Source organism: Gavialis gangeticus, unplaced genomic scaffold (genome assembly GCF_001723915.1).
Source record: "Gavialis gangeticus isolate Ggan-Ray unplaced genomic scaffold, GavGan_comp1, whole genome shotgun sequence".
Lineage (NCBI taxonomy): Eukaryota > Metazoa > Chordata > Crocodylia > Gavialidae > Gavialis > Gavialis gangeticus.
The window spans coordinates 22120554-22126406 of record NW_017729003.1 but is presented as its reverse complement, the minus strand read 5'-3'; the positions used below and the strand labels follow the sequence as shown (position 1 = coordinate 22126406).

Below are 5853 nucleotides of genomic sequence, written 5' to 3'. Positions count from 1 at the left end.
GGTCCAATGTTGCCCTTGCTTTTCCTCTGGCCCCCATGTATCTAAAAAATGACTTATTATTGTCCTTGATACTTGTAGCCAGTTGGAGTTCTATGGCAGCTTTGGCTTTCCTGGTTTGCTCCCTGCAGGTCTGGACCAGTGCAGGGTATTCCTCCTTGGAGGTGGACCCTGTCCTCCATCCTTTGTAGGTCTGTCTTTTTAGACGCAGGAGGACTGCTAGTTCTCTGGAGAGCCAAGAGGGATGCTGTGCCCTCTTGTTGCCTTTCCTCCAAGACAGAATAGCCTTAGCTTGTGCATCTAGGATTGCTTCCTTAAGGAGCAACCACTCTTCCTGGACTCCCCTCCCTTTCGGGTCATGGTCCCTTAGGGCCTTACCGACAAGTCTCCCGAGCTTGTCAAAGTCAGCTCTCCTGAAGTCGAGGACCTCTGTACTGCTGACTGACTTGACAGCTTTTCAGTGGATGGTGAAGGTGATCATCTTGTGGTCACTGTCACCCAGCTTCCCTTTGATCGTTAGGTTGCTGATTAGGTCATCCCCAGTTGCCAGTGCCATGTCAAGCAGCGCTTTGCCTCTTGTTGGCCTGTAGACTTCTTGATTCAGATAGAGCTCATCCGCACATGTGAGGAAGCTTTGCAACAGTTTTGATTTGGCTGAGCGCTCTTCCCATGAGATGTCCGGGTAGTTGAAGTCCCCCTGATAACCATGGACTGGGAGCATGCAGCCTCAGCCAATTCTCTGGCAAACTCCTGGTCAATCTCTTGATTCTGGGAGGGAGGTCTGTAGTAGACTCCCACCATTGTATCTCCTGTGTCGTGTTCCCCATGGATTTTAACCCAGAGGGTGTATAGTCATCCACCCTGGGTGCTGCTGTTGGCTTGTAGGGAAGTGTAGCTCTCCTTGACATAGAGAGCTACACCTCTGCCCCTTTTGTCCACTCAATCCCTCCTGTACAGGGTATAACCATCTATACCCGTGGTCCAGTCATAGGTGGGGTCCCACCAGGTCTCCGTTATTCCTATGACATCGTAATTATTTGTGTTGAGCAGGAGGACAAGTTCCTCCTGTTTTATTCCCCAAGCTCCTGGCATTGGTGTGTAGGCATGCAAGTGTCCCCTTGGGGGCTCTTGCCTTGCCCACAGCTTGCTCTAGGGGCAGGGGTAGGCTCCCTTAAGTGCCTTGGCCTGCTGGGTTTGCAAGGATTGCTCAGCGGGCCAGCAGTCGTGGTAGTCCCCCTGTCCCCCAGCAGGCTTAGTTTAAAGCCTGGTGGAGCAAATCAGCCAGTCTGGCTGAGAAGTGCCTCCTCCCCAGCGGAGAGAGGTGGAGGCCGTCCCTTCCCAGCAGCTCACTGCCTCTCTCATCAAAGAGTGGACTGTGGTCATGGAAGCTGAAGCCTTCCGATGACACCAGTGCTGCAGCCTTTGGTTCGCTACCTGGATCCTCCTCTCCCTCCTCAGCCCACTGTGGGGGAGCAGCACAGCCTTGATGGGAATAGGTTGCTCCTCAGCTCAAACTGGCTGTCTGACATGAGCACCAGGTGTCAGTGTGGGCCATGGAGATGTGGCTGAGGGGGCCATGGAGCTGGCAATCCCACGTGGGAAGGCCAGCAGTCTTCAGTGCCCACTGCAGTGATGCCTCCTGGCCTACTGCTCTCTGAGGGACATTGGGTCTGGGATTATGTAGCTCTCCAGCTCCTATGTGAAGTCCCTGGTCTTGACTCAGGACCCCTGAATGTAGGGTGCAAGATCAAAAGCCCCTTACCCCATGCCTCTCCTCCGAGTTTTCATGTTTGTTAAGTTAAGGCCCTGTGGTTTTTTCCCTGACCCCAAACCCACTTCCAGGTTCGGTTGACTCATTCTCAACCCCCTCACCCTGCCACCAGCAAAGATTTGCTGTTTTCTATTAATTGGGAAGAGGGACCAAGCTGAGATATGGGCAATGTTCAACAGGTTTTCTTTATTAAACAAAGGAAAAGTTTGGCAACCAAAGCATTTTAAACTGAGGCATGTCTCTTCCTCGCACTGCATTCCCCTGCACCCGGGTGTGTGCCCTGGAGAGGTGGAGAGGGGGTTTGGGAAGAGAGAAGTGAAAGATGATGGTGCCTAGGCAGGCTGGGTTGTGGGCAGCAGTGCCCATAAGGCAGGGCCAGAGGAGCCCATGGCAGGAGACCCATGGTCTAGTGTCAGGGTGTGAATATTAGATGCTCTCTGGCCCTACTCCTCTGGGAGGCTACCAGTCCACACAGGTGAGAAGGCAGTTGGCCAGGACTTCACAGTTCTGGACAGCCTACCATGATGTGGGGCCAGGGCTGCACACATTATCAGGAGGTTCGCCCTCTCCCCCATCTCTACATTGTGTGTGCTCATGGTGCCAGGCCCAGTCTGTAGTTGAAGTTCTTCCAGCAGTCCAGCTGCCCGCTATAGGGCATCATGAGCCAGGGCAGCTGGGGGTGGGCCAGGCCCCCTACAAGGATTGTGGGGTGATGATGCCGATGAAGAAGTCGGAGACCCTAGGAGTATCATGCTCACTTTCTATTACTCCTGGGAATGGGAAGCTGCACAAGAGGCCATAAGCATTGTCTTCATCGGTTGCATGAAAGTCAGTTGCTCACTTGTTCTCCCAATGGCTTGGTTGTTTTTGTGTGTGTGTGTGTGCGCGCACGCGCATGTGTGTGTGTGCGCGCGCGCTCTCTGGATGCCTGGGTTGTGTGCATGTGTGCTCCCCCCCCCACACACTCTTGCACAGAACCCAGGCATCTTGGACACTCTCACACATGCACACAGAACATAGGCATGTGGGGTACATGCACATACCCACACACAGCCCCGCACCACAGAACCCAAGAATCCAGGACACATGCACACTTGGTGGGCACAGGCTTGTGGCCATGAAGGTGCATAACACGATGAGCTGCTGCTGCATCAGGTCCAGGTGGGTATCTGTGATGTCCCTGCCAGCCAATCAGGTGGCTTGGCCTTTTGGACTTTGCTCAGAAGTCTTTGGCAGCCCAGGGCGCCCCTCCCCTATCTGCTGCGCTTGCGTAGTGCAGGCAAGCTCTGACGCCCCCTTGCCCCACTCCCCACCCACCTCCCCTGGGCTAATTTGTTCTGCTTCTTCCTGACCTAACCTTGGGAGCTTAGTAAAGCTCGAAAGTTAGAGCATTTCTGCCTCTTGAACGCTGGTCCTTGTTAGGTTTAGGCCACAGACTTCACTTGCAGTATAGAATGTGCTTTCTATTTTTTAGATGTAAAATAATGTTTAAATGGTACTTATAATGTACATGTGCATATTAAAGTACATTATGTGTATGTTATCCATGGACAAACTTCATTTTAAACTGAATATAAGTTTATGCCAGTAACTTTGCTTTCTTTATTTCTAATAATCAAGCATTCTGCTTGACTGATTGCAGTTTTAATTTCATAAAAGTGTTTAGTATTGTTTTTAATGAATAAATATGCTATTTTCTGTCTTTATAAAATACTAGTATGTAGAGTTACTTTGTTTTTCTAACTGGGTGATGCCGTTTCAATTTCACAATTTGTTTTATTCAAATCACTTCATTTAAATGTCACTGAACATGGGAATGGTTTCTTTTCCCAGTAAATATATTGTAAACCAGTAAAAAAAATAAAGGCAAACAACAGGACATCACTCACTTGGCCAGAGACACATTTTCATGTATTTATTATTATTTCATTGTTTTTGTGCTGATAGATTTCATTACTATGTTGCACTTGAGACATTTCAATAGTTGGATTCAGTATAAAGTACAAAGTTAAATATAGGGTTCAGGGGTAATATTGAACCAGGGTATGTCTGAAAGTACAATAATGCTGAATGGACAAATGCTTGTGTATCCAGTGAATTTTTGGCATTGGTTGTATCCCACAATTTTCTTTTCTGCAGACTCAACGAGCTGCCCAATTTCACCGTTTGCAGGGATAGAATTCAGTCATACAAGTTAATGGCGCAACCAAGTGGGTTAATGTAGGCTTATAGTGGCACTGCTGAGTCTCTTTGGCCATAAGCAGAGTTTAGTAGAGCGATACTTTCAATATTGGATTGAAGTATGGAAGTTTAACACAGAAACTGCACTCCCTTTAGAGACTATTATACCTTCCTTTTTTGTAACTGAGCATGAACCTTATTTAAGTTGCTTGTTCCTGTCCCCCTTAAGGCAAAAGAAAAATCCTATGGACTTTAGTAATACAGAATCAAATCTCAGGTATATAAAAATGCACACAATCCATGCCTGAAAATTATTTGCTTGGTTGCAGTACAGGAATATTCAAACATATTAGTAAATCCTGTATTTTGCATAGCTATTCCATTCTGAAGCTTTGTAACACTGTAACTTACATTATGTAGGACCTTGTATACTTGTATCTGTACGTGATGCTGTACTTAGTTTAATCTTATTTAAGTTTGCATCTGAACATTACTGGTTCCTCTACTCACTCCTGGTTCATTATCAGCGACAAGCCTGACCAGTAGTGTAGATAATCTAGCAGGTAAATGTCAAGTGTAATCATGGATAGTTTCACTGATGATTTTTTGTAAACTTTAATTAACATCTTATTTTATTTTCCAAATATTGCCTAACAAAAAAAATACTTTTATGCTAACTTATTCTTTCTAAATTTTCCCCTAAAGTCAAACTTTACTCACAGTAGAGTTAACCACATGCACAATCCTTTGTAGGATTGGGATCAAAGTGGTTTACTTTGCTTGTTTGGCATGAGATACTCCTAACTAAACCCAGTGAAGAATTTTCATTTATTGATTGAATTTTCTTAATAGAAGTAAATAGCATGTATTCATCATAAGTGTATTCATCATAAGTTTTTGTTTGAATATGAGAGAATTATATTTAATTTTACAATATAAAATCATCAGAATTAAGTTCTCAATGGCTCACAGCAAACATGTAAAATGTGTATGTGTGTGTACACATGCATGCACATGTGCATACACAGCCAAAATGGCTTATTTTAGGTGTTGTGGAATTTAACACAATATAGAGGATTTATAATAGCCTAAATCTGTGAATTTTCTGTATCTGCATATTTGTTATGTATTAAGGCTGTATGATGCTTCGGGTGCTGATTCAATTTGCAGGAGATTTGGCCCTACTTGATGGCCAAATCTCCAAACCTGAATCGAATCAGGAGACCAGTTAAAAGGTATGAATTGATTAGAAGCTCTCCGAATCTTTTCCGAATCGATTGAGAGAGCTTCGGAGATCTGGGCAGACCCCGCTTGCTGCCACAGGGAGCTGGACCCAGACTCCATGCTGTTAAGTAGGGGCCGGGGGAGGGAAGGTTGAAGGAAGGGAGAGGGGACCATGGGGGGACCCCTGCCAGGGCCCTGCCTGCTTCCCCAGCCCCCCTGAGTGCCCCCAACCCCTACCCACTTTTCGAGCCCACCTCCCAGCTGCCCTGCCCAGTCACAGCTCCCGGCTCCGTAAATAAAAGCCCCCACTCACCAGTTGCTGCCAAGCAGAGGAGCATTCCCCACTTCCCTGCACTGTCTCACTGTGCGTAGGGGGCTCTACCATGAGCCCCTGACCCCCACCTGTTCAGCTGCCCCATGGCTGTCCTGCCTGCCCCAGCTCCCAATCTTTTTTTAAAAAAGTCCCAACTCACTTCTGCAGCGACCTTAGGACTTCTGGGGGCTCATGGCAGAGCCCCCCCATAGCACAGGACAGTGGGGGGCAGCAGGAATCAGCCCCCCTACCTGGCAGGAGCTGGTTAGTTGGGGCTTTTTTTAAAGGGCCAGGAGTTGGGGCAGGTGGGGTAGCCTTGGGGGGGGCTGGGAGAGTGAGGGCAATCTGGGGGCTCGTGGCAGAGCTC

The 5853-nt window shown here is 47.6% G+C and overlaps 1 protein-coding gene across 1 annotated transcript in view; it reads left to right on the top strand.

Moving 5' to 3' along the window:
* CUNH10orf107 (chromosome unknown C10orf107 homolog) overlaps window positions 1-5853 on the top strand; it is a 158426-nt gene that overhangs the window by 16262 nt on the left and 136311 nt on the right. The window lies entirely within an intron of this gene.